Below are 16007 nucleotides of genomic sequence, written 5' to 3' on the forward strand. Positions count from 1 at the left end.
AACAAAATATGAAAAATAGGCCCACTGGGTTGCCAGTTCACTAAAAGACACGTGAGTTAACCAAAATTCAGGGACAAGCATCTTGAGACCTCCCTCATAAAAGAAGTCAAGTGATAGGAAGATGAAAATACAGAAGCAGGTAGGGAGTTCCAAAGTTTACCAGAGAAAGCTATGAATGATTGAGAATATTGGTTAACTCTTGCATTAGAGAGTTGGGCAGAATAAGGGTGAAAGGAAGAAGAAAGCCTTGTGCAGCGAGGCCGCAGGAGGAGGGGAAGCATGAAGTTAGCAATGCCAGATGAGCAGTTAGCATGAAAATAGCGATAAAAGATAGAAAGAGATGCATCATTTCGGGGGTGAGAAAGAGGCTGAAGACAGTCAGTCAAAGGAGGGGAGTTGATGAGACGAAAAGCTTTTGATTCCACCCTATCTAATAAAGCTGTATGAGTGGAAACTCCCTAAACATGCGAAGAGTACTCCATACCGGGACGGACGGCTGGATAGATATCCAAAACGCTAGGTTGGAGATGTCTTAATATAACGCTACTCCTTAGAAATACTTCAAGTCGTAAGGAAAAAGAAATATGAACAATTTATCAACAAAGCTGTTGAATGAATGAAGATACCTGCTACCTAAATATGTATGGTAAAGAGAATAGTAACAAGAATAAACAGTCTCTAATAACGAGGAAATAACTTGGGAATTTTTTTAGGTACAAAGCATGTGTCTAGATCTCAAACATATTTCATACAAAGTTGAAGAAGTTTGATAAAATGTATCTATGTGTATAAATATTTACATCGAGTCAACATGTTAGTAATGCCGTGCGATATTTGGCAATTGACTCGTAGAACACAAAACGCAAACCAAGAATACAAATCGATAAGGTATCAAGAGAAAGGACTTTGCTATGAATGATCCTTCACTGTGAACAGAATACAAACACCATTCAGCCACTATTCAGACTTCAGACTTCATTAAGAGCGTGGGAATGTTTGCAGAGTGGCGAAGCAAAGGGGGGCGAGGGAGGAGGGGGGTTTGTTGTATTTAGAAGTGAACAGCTAGTGTTCCAGGCCTTGCTATGTTGTCAGTGGAAAAAAGTAATCATATAGGGACGAATTGCTTTTTTTTTTTTTTTTTTTAAGATGGAAAGAAAGATACCTGCATGCAGACACATTGTTTATGTTTGCTTGATGGTTGGTACATTAAGAAGAAACAAGCGTAGAGTAACAAGCCATAGCCTGGTTAAGTCATTCCTGATCAAAATGTCATATTATAGTTAATGAGCGCGTTAACAGTAAGGAACCAGCAGGATTCACTTTACTTAATTAATACCTAATTACATCATTCTTATTAGTACGAATGTAAGACGTACATGACAAATTGTACTACCTATCTATGCTGCAGTATCAGTACCACTCTGATGAAAAACTCTCTTTTTCAAGACGTAATATGCTAGTTAATAAGACGACTGTGGCTACGCAAAGACAGAGCGGCGCCACTGTGCTACCCACCCTCCGTCCTTCCCACTCCCAGTACTCCTCAGTCTTTCTTGACGGCGCGAAGTAGCAGCTACTATCATATTAAAAGCCTCCGCTTGATTTGACAAGAAATTTTAGGAGTGTTTTTTATGATTCTAGTGACATGGTAACAAAATTTCTACACCCAAACGGCTGTGATTGAAGTGACTCGTAACAGATTCTACAAATTCACGAGTGTTTTTAAGGTTCTGGTGACAATAAAAGACTACGTTGGTGTTTCTTCGCCCCCCGTTCATCTTATCACTGGACTAAGCCACGAAACCGAACAACAGAAGCAGGACTACGTTATCAAAGTGAGTGTTTATTTAAGGCGAGCCACAGCCAAGGGATAACTCAGGATAAACCATCAAATGTCTCTCGTGCCACTTTTAAATATGTTTTTTTATGTGAGGTAGAGGGGGGGTGGCACCCGATAACAGACCTCGCCGCCCTTATTCTTGCCTTATCTCTCAATGTTATAGGTCTGTCTTGCCCCAACATCCAGTCGCGTTCCTAAGCTTTCGTATCAGCCAATGAGACACAACTGCCATGGCCAGGTTTACGTTTAGTGAAGGTTTAAGTGAGGTACAATGGGGAGGGGGTCGACTCCTCCACAGCCCCGCCGCCATCTTGGATATGCCTACCCCATCCCTCCCAGAATCCAGATTATTTTCTTTATTCGCAGATAATTCATTTGGAGTGAATAGTAAGATTTGATATTTTCTACAAATATTTCGCTGTTTTTGAAGTGTTTTCCATGCGTGTGTGGGCATAGCATGATGTTGTTGGCGTTGTTTTCGATGTTGAATAAGGCTGTTTTTGGCGCCAAATTTTCAGGATCGTCCAGGGCAAATTTTTGTTTGAGGCAGTATCAATTTATCATTGTTTGAAAAAAAATAGTTCACGTGTTTTAAAGTGTTTCACCTGCCTGGTCAGTGGAATTAGTAGAGAGTAGAATTGTTTTATAACGTGTTAATGTTCCAATAATAGTTTTGTTGGTACGCCTGTGAATTATCTATTTGTGGCCCTAACTCTCCCAAAAGTGTTTGAAAAGACTTCATATCCTTTGAAGTGTGTTTTGTTCCTTTGAAGTGAGAATGGACGGACATTTAATTTTTTTAATAGAGGCTCAAGGTTCCAACATTTTATTTATAGTTCTTTTGAAAAATCTGTAATATTACTGGGGTTTGGAATCTCTTTATATTATTGATATTAGTAAAAGTTTATGCTAAGTAAGAATATGTAAAATATTCGGGTCTGGCGGCGTTTTTCCGAGGAGTCATTTTCTAAATTATTTACATTACGTATATAAGCCCGCCAGGCCACGCCAGGCTGGGATGTCATCAGACCACCGGGCTAGGTTGTGACGTCATCAGCTCACCGGGCCACGCCGTAACGCCACTATGGCGGGAGCCTCCCAGATGTCTTCCCTTCCTGGCTCTCATCGTCCATATCTAACATGATTTACTGTCTTATATCGTGTGTGTGTGTGTGTGTGTGTGTGTGTGTGTGTGTGTGTGTGTGTGCGCGGCTGTTTTTCATTTGACTTAAGGTGATGGTATGTATGAGTTGGCCAGGTTTTCATGATATAAGTTGATTGCATGTCCATATCTAACATGATTTCTGTGTTATATCGTGTGTGTGTGTGTGTGTGTGTGTGTGTATTAGTTTGTTTGTGTGTGTGTGTGTGTGTGTTTCACTGTTTGATCTGCTGCAGTCCTGACGAGACAGCCAGACGTTACCCTACGGAACGAGTTCAGAGCTCATTATTTCCGATCTTCGGATAGGCCTGAGACCAGGCACACACCACACACCGGGACAACAAGGTCACAACTCCTCGATTTACGTCCCGTACCTACTCACTGCTAGGTGAACAGGGGCTACACGTGAAAGGAGACACACCCAAATATCTCCACCCGGCCGGGGAATTTAACCCCGGTCCTTTGGCTTGTGAAGCCAGCGCTCTAACCACTGAGCTACCGGGCGTGTGTGTGTGTGTGTGTGTGTGTTTCACTGTTTGATCTGCTGCAGTCTCTGACGAGACAGCCAAACGTTATCCTACGGAACGACCTCAGAGCTCATTATTTCCGATCTTCGGATAGGCCTGAGACCAGGCACACACCACACCGGGACAACAAGGTCACAACTCCTCGATTTACATCCCGTACCTTCTCACTGCTAGGTGAACAGGGGCTACACGTGAAAGGAGACACACCCAAATATCTCCACCCGGCCGGGGAATCGAACCCCGGACCTCTGGCTTGTGAAGCCAGCGCTCGAACCACTGAGCTACCGTGTGTGTGTGTGTGTGTGTGTGTGTGTGTGTGTGTGTGTGTGTGTGTGTGTGTGTGTGTGTGTGTGTGTGTGTGTGTGTGTGTGTGTGTACATATTATGTAAACATTGTGTGTGTGTGTGTGTGTGTGTGTGTGTGTGTGTGTGTGTGTGTGTGTGTGTTGACCTGCTTTTCATTGGACATAACCAATAATACGATGCTGTGTGTGCACCTCTCTGTCTGTTTGTAATAATGATGATGATAATAATGCGGTTTATTAGTAATTGCAGTACATACATACTGAAAATGTGCATATGGGGATTGAAGGAGATTTAATATTAGAATCTTAACTTAGCGGCTATAGGTTATTTATGGTTCGAACCATGTCAAGGGGAGGAGGGGAGCACTACATGAAGATGTAGGTGCATATGGGGATTGACGAGGAGACTTAAGATTAGAACCTTAACTTAGCTATTTATAACTCGCACCATGGAGGGATAGCACTATGATGATAACGGTCAGTTCTGGGTTTGCCCTGAGTGGCATGTGTCTGTTTGTGTGTCAGCAAGGCCGTGTGTCGGGCATCAAGATTCAAAGGGGCAGGGGCTCAAGCCCCCTCCGTCCCCCCCCACCCCCTCTGCACGGCCCTGCACTTCAGGGCGCGCATCACAGCTTGCCAGAACAGTGGCAGGAAAATTAGTCTCCCTCTGGAGATCATCCATCATCCTTGACAGCAGTAGACGCCAGCTGGTGTAGCCCAGCCCGCTCCTCGCTGGGGTACTCTTTGTCTTGTCTAGGGCGGTGTTGCGGTGCAGCTCCATCACATCTCACTCTGCTTGGCAAGGTCCAGCGGAGTCATCTACGATGGGCAGCTTGGCCAACAGACCAGCCTAGACAGCCTACAGCACTGCCAGGACGTGGCAGGACTGACCACTCTCCATAAGACTTAAGAGAGAGAGTCGCAGTCACTCCGGCAGCCGCTGAGCCGCCTCGCTGAGTACACGTGCACATGGGTGGTGAAAGTCTCAGCTGCCCTGGCCACACAACACTCACACCACTACCACTAAAGACACTTCTCGCAAACGTATGTGAAGTGGTGGAAAAATTTTCTTGCCTCACATATGTGCCAAGGCTGACTTGAGCGTTATGGATGTCACAAATATTTAAAGTGTTGAGGCATGTTTGGCGGATGACAGACACAAGTGTTGGATAATTGGCTATAATAGTACTAGCTATATATCAAGATCAGATTTTAAGATGGGGATGTTCACACTACATACCTCCTTTAACCAGTAAAATCTTCTCTTGCAAATAAGTATATTTGGATGTATGAGAGAGAGAGAGAGAGAGAGAGAGAGAGAGAGAGAGAGAGAGATTTACATTAATAATTGTTTAATGCCATTTTCAGCTGAGTATAACAACATCCACCACCACCACCATCACCTCCGTGTCTATCACCACCACCACCACCGTCACCGTCACCGTGCTACCCGCATGCAGTAAATACATCTCTGACATTGTGTGGCACGACATGGTCTGGTAACATGTACTTCAGTAATCTACTTAATTAATTAGTTCAGGGCTCTGGATGGATGGATGGATGGATGGATTTTTTAAGTTAGGCGCCGCAACATCGAAGGTCATATGGCGCCGCTATAATTTTAATTAAGACCATATAGTTTATAAGAACACTAACTAAAAGCAATTAAACAATACAATTAAAATTAACAAAATATTAAAAAAACAATAAAACTCAATAAAACCTTAAAATACATATAATAAAAGATAAAATTCACAGCTTGGGGAGGCGGCCAGCTTCCCCCAAGTACCTAAAAACATCATGGCCAGGAGACAAGCATGATGGTCCAAGGACCTTAGTGAGATAATAGACACCGCTATCTCTACCGCGACACCGGTAGAGGTAGCGGTGTCAGTTTATCTCGATGTAAGGAGGGAGGGAGGGAGGGAGGAGGAGTGGTTACGCCAAAAAAAAAAAAAAAAAAAAAATCCACGACATCCGACAAATTGCCTAGGCTAGGACTACTACTACTACTACTACCTATAACTACTCTCTGATATGTGTTCCTTGAAGTTATTTTCTACAGTGAACTTGTGAAAATTTGTCACCGAAGGACACAATTGTTTTAGCAGTGTAGTTACTTAGTAATTTACGTGAGACCTGCATGCCTTACAGTATGTAGGGAGGGGGGGGAAAGGGTCGAATGCTCGAATCAGACATGTGTATCGAAATCCATTCTGATTCGGACCTAAAGTAACGACTCATCGAAACATCCGCGAATCTGCTGGTGAAGTTCTTGCAGCAGTGTTGTGTGAGGGACGGGCGGTGGGCGTGCCGTGTGTTGGATGAACGTGTTGGTGAGGGCGCGTGGTGTTGGTGATTTAGTGAACAAGTATGTTAACTATTTAGACTTGTGGTGCTAGTGGATAGTTGTTTTGTGTGCCGGAATTGTGTTGCGTGGTGATCGGTGATTGGTGAACACACAGTGGCGGGCAGATGTGTTGTATAATGAACATGTTGCGGTAGTGGTCAGTGTTGTTGTGGATGTTACGAAAATGAGCATGTGCCATGTGGTTGGTAGTGGGCACAATGAGGGTGCTACCAGCTGGCCCCCGTGACGGCCGCCCACATGTTCCCCACACCCTATATTCCCCACATCCTTCACACCCTCTTACCCTGTCGCGTCTGTAAGTACTCTAATGGCACCTTTTATATCATCATTTCTTTTACATTCGCCACAAATATCATTGTTGTAGGTTGTATGTAATGTACAGTAACGCGAGCAATGATGTATGCAAGGCAGCGCTACAGGATTTGTGGGTAGTGATCAGTACACCTGCAGGACAAGAAGTGACCTGTATTATGTTCAGGTTTGATCAACTCAAAAAGCTCAGAAAGAAGCTGGGTATTAAATAGCGTGGTAAATGACTGACCAGTATCTTTCGTTTCAGTTATGAAGTTTTAATGAAGAATTAAATAGGAGCTTAAGAGAGAAAGTGGAATGACTTTGATTAGAAATATAGGTGTCAGCTGGGGAAACCTGCTTGAAGTTTCTACATTTCTCTATTATGAGGTTTTATAACGAATATGATAGGACAAATGAGGAACTGAAGCTTGATGACTGAACCGCATTTTATGCAAATCTGATTGAATAATGTAAGGAGACAAAGTCAGTGGAAGTGTCACATGCTGCAGCAAATGTAGTCCCTGGTTCAGACTGTCCCATGTAGACTGGAGACACTGAGCCGCGGTAAGAATTGTAATGGAAATTAATAATCCCAGAAGTGAAGCTAAAACTAAGCTACTTAATAGAATAATATGAAGGTGAATTAACATTCTATATTGCATCTCATGAAAAGCATAACTAGTGTTTTCAACATTTACTAGGAAAACTACTTGAACTAGAGCTTATGATTAATGAATTTAAAAACTGAACTTCTTTCATGATATGCTTTATGGATCAGTGATGTCTTATTACACTTTCAGGTGTATGTCACTTTAACAGCAGTCAAGATCTATGTAGTAAAAAAAAAAAAAAAAAAAGTGGGACAGTCAATTTATCTGTATTGAAACAGTGTTTGTCTGTAGGATTCAGTTTCATTATGTTCATTACATAATTTTCTAAGTTGATTGGTGGGGTTATTAAAATTCATGATTTTTAGTGTCTTTTTTATTTTGTTTTTTCATTTTTATTTTTCCATATTTATGTAATGGAACACTAAATTCTTCCAATGTAGTGCCATGGCTTTTGCTTCTTTGCACTGAACCAGATCAGCACACTGGTGAGGGACTTTTACACTTGCGGCACGTTCTGCTGCATCTTCTATCGTGTCCTTAGAAAAACCTGTGGAATTGCTTTTTTTTGTCTTCTTTTTTTTTTATATTCTATGGGACATTTTGAAGAATAGATGGGATGCCTGTATGATCTAGCTTTGTGCTCTTCTTATGCTGCATTGTATCTTATGAGTTGGGAGAATCAGCATCTTTAGAGGATGCTCTGGTGGAACTCTTAAGTGTCTTTACTGTTATTGAGGTTTTCCCAGACAGTTGTCTTGAATCTTGACAGCTGGTGTCTGCATCCTCAGTAATTATGTTCTAGCACATTTTGTGTGATGAGGGGTAGTGCAATGCTCTTTGCACTTAGTTGAAACCAGGATGACAGTCTTAACTCAATGTTTAGAAATGACTGTTGATGGAGTTTAATGAAATGTCTCTGTTCTTGTCAGTCACATGCAAGGTAAAACACATCCAGTGTCACCAATGTAATCTTAATTTCAGAACAGTACTGTCTTGTGTTTCACTTTACTAGGAGGAGCTGGCAAGTTTCATAACTAATGAAGCTGCAAAGTTAGCCTGAATTTGAGCTTGAGGTTAAAAGTCTTCTCTTAAGCACATCAATTCCAAAACCATTTTTCTTGTTGATCTAATTCTGTGCTCCTAGTGAACAAATCACTCATTATATTTTTACATTTATATGTAATAATTTCTATACCAGTAATTTCTCTGTGTAGGTTGCAGAACAGAAACACAAGCTAGGATGGCCTTGAGGTGCCTCATTATCCAATCGGTTACCATTTGTCCTTTCTGACTGTCAGATGCAGCTTCAGTCCTTGGTTATGTTCACCTCTCCTATTTCAAATATCTAGATTAGATTAAGTTTTCAGCAGCTGATAATGGAGAACATAATTCTTTATACATTCATGGCATCAGGTCATGACAATGGAATGGTCTTGTTAAAATTTGGTAGACAGAACAAGATTAGTCTGGTTTAAATTTAGATGGTGTAGTATGATTAAGTCAGCCAGGAAATTAATGTTCCTTTTTGTGGAGATTGAAAAGTGAAGATGGAGAAAAGGCCTCCTAGCATATATTCTGGTTGAACTTTGCAATGACCATAACCAAGTAGTACATACATACAATACTACTTACCCGAAGTATACCTTGAACTGTTTGAATACTTACATATGCTTCTACATGAAGTTTATGAAATACTAGAAATACCTAAATGTAAGAGGAGGAAGAGAGTCCTGTGGTGGTGTGTGCAGCTGGAGGGATGAGAAAAACTGTTGGAGACAACTTGGAATACCCATCTTCATGGAAGCTGTTTTAGTGAGATAATGTGATGCTTCCAATTTAAATTAGGAAATGACTATCAAGGATATTCTGCATAAAGGAGGGAAACACTCAAGTGCCACTGAAGAAGAAGGGATTGTTAACTGTAAGATTGCTGAGTTAACAGGTGGAGAAATTGGATCTTTAATGCATTGAACAACACAAAGTTTGGTCTTCCTCAGTGAGTAGCTAATTTAAGAATGATCATAAATCATGTGTGTTTTGTGGCTTCCTTATGTGATGGAGTTCTTTGATTCCAGAAGGTTTGCAGGTTTCTTACAATGATGAAAGAATAATATGGCTTAAGAACAGTAAGGAAAAAGAAATGAACGAAAGAACAAATTTATTGGAAGTGGGGAAGCATTGTTATATAGAAATGATTGAAATATCAGCATTAGACATAAGCTGTACTACAGGTGCTACCTATGCCTCTGACTGGTATTGCCTATGAAAACTTGAAATTTAAATCAAGAGAAAGCATGAAATCTAATATTTAAAAAAAACCCTCAATGTAGGTAAAAGCATGGTGATGGTGAAGAAGAGTGGAAGAAGTGACTTAGTGCAAGGATGGTTGTTGTTGTGGTGGCTGAGGGAGGGATGTAGTGGTGACAGTCACAGAGGGTAATGCAAGTGGAATAGAACTAGATGCATTGTAAGAATTGAAAGTAGATAGATAGAATTTACAATTGATGCAACTATGAACTATGAATAGAAGGTTTTCCTTGTTTTACTTTGTGAAGGAAGAGGAATGATCTATGGTAGAAATTTTATCTTCTGAAATCTTTGCAAGAAATTCAAAAGAACATTTCAGGATGAATGCCATGGAATGTTTATTATATTTCTTGTAAGTAGTACAATGTTTGCATGAAGTGTTCAGTATGGGCCCACTTTTAGAAAGGTGTATGCACTACTGCAGTACTGGGAGCAACAGGCACTAATCAAAGATGGCAAATTCAGAAGGTGCTGAGTGGTTTGTTAAAGTCAGTGATGGACTGGGAGACTTTTTTCAGGTCAGCGGAGTCATTCATGTAACCAAGACATTGCCTCTTTTTCCTCTTCCTTTCCGCTCACACCTGAAATACGCACATGTATAATACGACACTGCAGCATGTCACACACCACTTTCTCCATACGTTCTGTGTGGTTGATAGGGACTGTTGGGGTGAGTGTTAATCAAAATAAACCAATCATCTTGCCCTTCTCACATGCTACTGGCCTGAGTGGCCTCTGATTGGCCTGGGCTGCCTTTCTGACTCAGAAAAAAAGTCAGAGCACACCAGCAGCATGTAGCAGCATGTAAAAAGAGAGAGAGAGAGAGAGAGAGAGAGAGAGAGAGAGAGAGAGAGAGAGAGAGAGAGAGAGAGAGAGAGAGAGAGAGAGAGAGAGAGAGAGAGAGAGAGAGAGAGAGAGAGAGAGAGAGAGAGAGAGAGCCAGCAGGCCAATTCTAGGCGTGCGCATTGGGAAAACTCCTGATTTTCCCCATGGCCAGTCTGGGCCTGGTTAAAGTAATGTACTCATACACACATCTTGGAGAAGGTCATCTTATGGATATAGGTAGATATGTAATATCATTGTGAGAGAGTGGACGAGGATATTGTTGGAGTTAAACGTGGAATTCATCACTCAGTCAGTAGAGAAAATAGACTGCCTTGTTGTGACTGTTGAGTGAAAATAAAGAAAGATTGCATGGAACAAGTTAGATTCAACCTTATAACACACCACAAGTCCTCAGCCTATTAACTTTATGCTTTTTTAGTCCCCTCTACTCCTTCTGGGTATTCAGATGAATATCTTCTTTCCTGACTTTACCTCACTGAGTTTCAGTGATTTTGATTCTTATATCCTGTCTCTGCCAGTCTTGTTTGGTTCTGTGGTTGGAATTGTCTCTTTGTCCAATCAGTTCTTTTATGCCTCAGTTGTGACTGAATTTCCTCCTTGATGTTCAACATTGACCAATTCTTCTCCACCCCCTCTTCATCAGGTGTACAACATTCCAGGCTTTCATTCTCATCCAACACCCATGAAGTGAACAAGTTGCTGTCCTTGCTGCCCATCATTTTAGAACATCTATGCTGCTGAACAGTATTTCTCACTTGTGTATCAAGGTGATCCTTCACCTGATCAAACTGTTCATGTGTCTATCAGGTGCAGGGATTGCTTCCCTCAGCCTGGCAACCTCAGCCACTGGATAACTAATTCTAGTTAGGAAGTTTTGGAGCGGTCCGTCACTGGGTTCAAGGGAAGCTGTTTTACACTCCCTGTGGACTCCTCCTTTGTGATGTGTGTAAGCCAAGCACACAGTTATCTTTGAGTTACTCATTGGTGTAGCCACACTCAGAATATTTAGTAGAAAATAACTTAATTAAACAGCTGAACCCATCAGTTTTGCCTCAAACCATAGATTGCTGTGCAGATTTATTTGTATTGTATGAGTGTTACCCAGAATTTCTCTCTCTCTCTCTCTCTCTCTCTCTCTCTCTCTCTCTCTCTCTCTCTCTCTCTCTCTCTCTCTCTCTCTCTCTCTCTCTCTCTCTCTCTCTCTCTCTCTCACACACACACTTATTTCAAAAGACAGAAGTGGAGAGGAGTTATGATGGAGTGCAATGAGTCTGCAGGATTATTAACATGGAAAGAGATTAAGTAGAGATGTGCTTCATTTATTGAAATTATAGTGTCCATTGCATACACTGTTTGATTTTATACTTGTATTACATTACTTGTTACTCACATGTAGAGGGATTCTGTGGCAATTATTCATCAATGAAACCACAATTGTCACTGAGAAAAATTGTTTTCGATAATTATAGATATCATGCAACATTTTCTGTGTAACCTGCCAATACCTCTTAGATGTTTGCCTTGCAGCTAACAAGTCAACAGAAGACAGGATGCTGCCTGCTGTACAGTTAACTACTCAGTCATTTCCAAGCTGTGTCATTGACCATTAAAAAGTACTGCCTAAAGTCATTTGATTTTTTTGCAGGTTTTATGGATGTTTTGATTTAAGGAAAGTGTTCATGGAATAACATGAGTAAAATTGAATAGTAATGTGCAATTCAGAAACTAAAATGCAGTAGTGTTTTTTGCCTCTGGTCAGCTGCATGGTCCATGGTGTAGAAGACTCCACATACCTCCCCCTGTACCGTCCCTCGTGGCCTGGGAATTATTACTGTAATTATGTGATAGTTACTTCAGCTGTGGAGTTTGTGCAACTGAGACAGCTTGTGGACTGGTTCTTTCCTGGTTAGTTTGCTAGCTAACCAACAAATAATCTTTATTATATATGATTACGGCCTTGTGAAATGAAGCCTTCAGTAAAGCCCTGTTATCCATTTCCTGTTATATGACTGCCTTATGAAATCTTTAATAATAGCAATAATCCTGAAAGAACTAGAGCTAACATTGCATCATTATATAGGGACTACAACGTAAAGGCCTTCTGAACCCTTACATCTTTCCTTCATATTTTAGCATATTTTCACCCCAAAAATTGCAAACGTTTTCTGTTTTCATCCCTGTAATTATCACTTAACAAAGATGGCTGTGATATGCTACTCGTGTATACAGATGAGAGGGCCGAGAGACATTGCAGTGCTGTTATCTAGAGTAGTTGTTTGTCCTTTTATTGGAGGGTTTCCGTGAGTAGTGTGCGCCTTGCTGCAGTCCGCCCCTCCCGCTGCCTCGTGTTCCGTGGTGTGAAATCAATGAGGCATAAATACGTTTTCTGTGGAGTCGTGCATTTTACTTGTGATTGATGAAGTTTGGTTTGTTATACTGTTGATGTAGTGAAACACGTGCATACATTGGCACAAAACAAGAAGAGAAGATGATAGTTTAGTAGAATGTAGTAGTAGTCTTAGATAAAAAAGAAAGAATATGCACCTACCTACTTTTCTTATCGTTGGTTTACTCGACTCTGATCTTTCCCGAGTTATGTTTCCCAGTATTGCACATTGCCTTCTATTCTGCGTATGTTACCAGCTGGTCTGTAGTGGGAAGGGGAGCTTGTAGTGTCATATATACCGCGAATAAGAACATAGGGAAGCTGCAAGAAACTGTTCGGCCCACACGTGCCAGTCCCTGTGTTTTAAGCATCCTCATCTGTGAATCATGTCTGTGAAAGCTCTCGTATAACTCAAAGTAAACAACAAAAAGAGCTTAGTGACTTTATTCCATTAATCGACTACTCAATTTGATGACCCATTTTTAATTTATAAGTTTGTCAAATTTGAACTTATTATTTCTATAAGGGACGACTTGCACGAATGATCTTCCATAAGCTTCATCTGTTCTACCTTTTAACCTCTCCAGTACCATGACGTATTTTCATATTCATTCTGGTTAATATTAGGTAATTTTATACAGATTCAGAAACTTATGTGGGGGGGATTGAAATAATCAAGATTGTGGCCATTAATCTTCTGATCTCCATAGACCCTTCCTAATATGAATAAAATTGTTTATTCACACAAAAAATCCATGACAAAAATGCGTTCCAGTACTGAAGGGGTTAATAGTTCCGTGTGATGAGTGTGGGTTGGAGTGTTTACTTAATTAGCTGTCCAAGGAACCGAGACGATGCCATAGTTTCATTCTATCTTATCTGCGTGCTTAGAATAACTTTTCCTAATACTCATTTGTATAAACAGTTTTTGGTAGTTGCGTTTTGCCTTTTACTTTTATTCTATCCAAGGTAGAAAGATAATTCGACTTGCTATGATTGATTCAACTCTGCGAGCTTTCAATAATCTCCTTTCTTGATACTACCGTTTAAAAACAGTTTCATTAGGGGGAGGGGGAAGTTTACCTCCATTCCACCCAGAGAAGGAAGACTTGCATAGATTTTACTGTCTTTATCTCTCCTCCTCTTTAATGTCTCCCTGTCTCCCTCCCATTGTCTCTCCGTCACCCCGCCGCTTCTCTGTTACATTCACCTTTTCCTTAGCTACGTTGGTTCTCCCGCCACAAACTTTTGCTCCTTACCCGAAGTTGCCCCGGATTCTCTGCGAGGGTCCGTTTGCAGTGCTCGCTGTCCACGCTGCTTCACAAGTAGTTTTGCTATACATGGAAATTTTGTAGTAAAAAAAAAAAAAAAAAATACTGGCTCATTGATTCTTCGTCATAGCACAGACCTACATCTATGAAATACTTATCCAATCTGGATTTGAAACCATGTACAAATTTTCATGTGAACAACCGGTGCTGGTAGTTTGTTTCAGTGATCAGCACTTCAAGTATTAAAAAAAAAGTGCTTTACCTATATCTTTGTTGCATCTTCGTCCTTTTCATTTCATTCCGTTACCTGTTGTGATTCATCGTCACGTGATTTCCTTGTAATAACCCTCCAACATTACTTTACCTAAACTATTTAATATTATAATGAATGTGAAGACGAGGAAATTAGGAGCATTTACTTAAGATTACTAAGGAGAGCTAGGGATTCTTTATTTTGGTGCCTTGTTGGTTAGCAGTGGTGGCGGCCCTGCTGAGGACAACACGGCAGCTGTGTACGTAAATAGTCTGGATTCTGAAAAGTTTCGGTGTCTCTTCTCGTTTATAGTTACCAAGCTGTTGTGAGAGGAATTTGGTGGTGTATTATTATTATTAGTAGTAGTAGTAGTATTTTAGTGGGACTTAACAAGGATTCTGGACTTTTAATGTGGAGATCTACTGATACTTTAGTGTTTGTTTACATATTGATGGCCACGTGTCTGCCTTTGCAACTACTGCTCACCTGTTTACCTGTCTTATCTTTCCCTATTCGTGTTTCTATTCCTCTCTCTCTCTCTCTCTCTCTCTCTCTCTCTCTCTCTCTCTCTCTCTCTCTCTCTCTCTCTCTCTCTCTCTCTCTCTCTCTCTCTCTCTCTCTCTCTCTCTCTCTCTCAGCATGAATCATCTAAAGTTTGCGTCGTCATCTTGTGGCCTTCTTCCTCAGTGCTTGGTGGTGATGGTGACGGTGGTGGTGGTGGTGGTGGTGGTGGTGGTGGTGGTGGTGATGGTGACAGTGACGGTTTTGGTTTTTTTTCTTTGTACGTAGGGAAGAGGGCCAGCCAAGGAAAAAAAAGAAAGGATTAAAGAAAAAGGCCCACTTGAGTGCTGGCTCTCCAAAAAGTGCAAAAGCGTCAGCCAAAATTCTGGAGCAACTGCCTCGATACCTCCCTCTTAAAAGAAGACAAGTCGTAGGAAGTCGGAAATACAGATGCAGGGAGGGAGTTCCAGAGTTTACCAGAATGTGCTCCACTTTGAAAGTTAAGTAGTCGAAGAAATTACTATAGTCAGAAGAGTTAGGGGAGAGATAAACAGCACAGATGAATGTAGTTTGAGAGTGACTATGAAGTCGAAGCCAGATGGTGGAAAACTCGGAAGATTCAAGAACGTGGGCACGAGAGCAAGTTAAATCGTTGCGCACATAGACGCAACATCCAGCTTTGGCCTGAAAATGAGAATAGAGAAAGTAGGAGGGAACAGACAGCTGTGTTTCGGTGAGGAAAAGAAGATGAGGCTTAGTAGAGGAGAGGTGGTGTTCCCCAGATTGAAAATTAGATCTAAGACCGCGAATGTTGCAGAAGTTAATGTAGAAAAAGTTGAGGGAGGTGTCAAGGCATTTGGGGTCTTTAAAAGGAGAGGCGTCCGACCTGGGGACATTTTTGGTCCTCTCCATTGGTGATAGTGAAGGTGGTGGTGATGGTGGTAATAGTGTTGGTGGTGGTGGTAGATGGCGGTGATGGTGGTGGGGTTACGTGATGGTGATAAATCAATACACTTTGTCATGGATATATATTCGTATATGTATTGTTTGCAGGTACGAAATACACACACACACACACACACACACACACACACACACACACACACACACACACACACACACACACACACACACACACCGGAACATTTTACTATAATATGTACAAAGGTTTTACAATTGGTAGTAGAGAGAGAGAGAGAGAGAGAGAGAGAGAGAGAGAGAGAGAGAGAGAGAGAGAGAGAGAGAGAGAGAGAGAGAGAGAGAGAGCAAGGTTTTGGGAGAGGGAGGAGAGAGAGATTGCACTTCTTAACTTCTCTCTTCATCTTTTTCTCCAT

This window comes from Portunus trituberculatus, chromosome 42 (genome assembly GCF_017591435.1).
Source record: "Portunus trituberculatus isolate SZX2019 chromosome 42, ASM1759143v1, whole genome shotgun sequence".
Classification (NCBI taxonomy): domain Eukaryota; kingdom Metazoa; phylum Arthropoda; class Malacostraca; order Decapoda; family Portunidae; genus Portunus; species Portunus trituberculatus.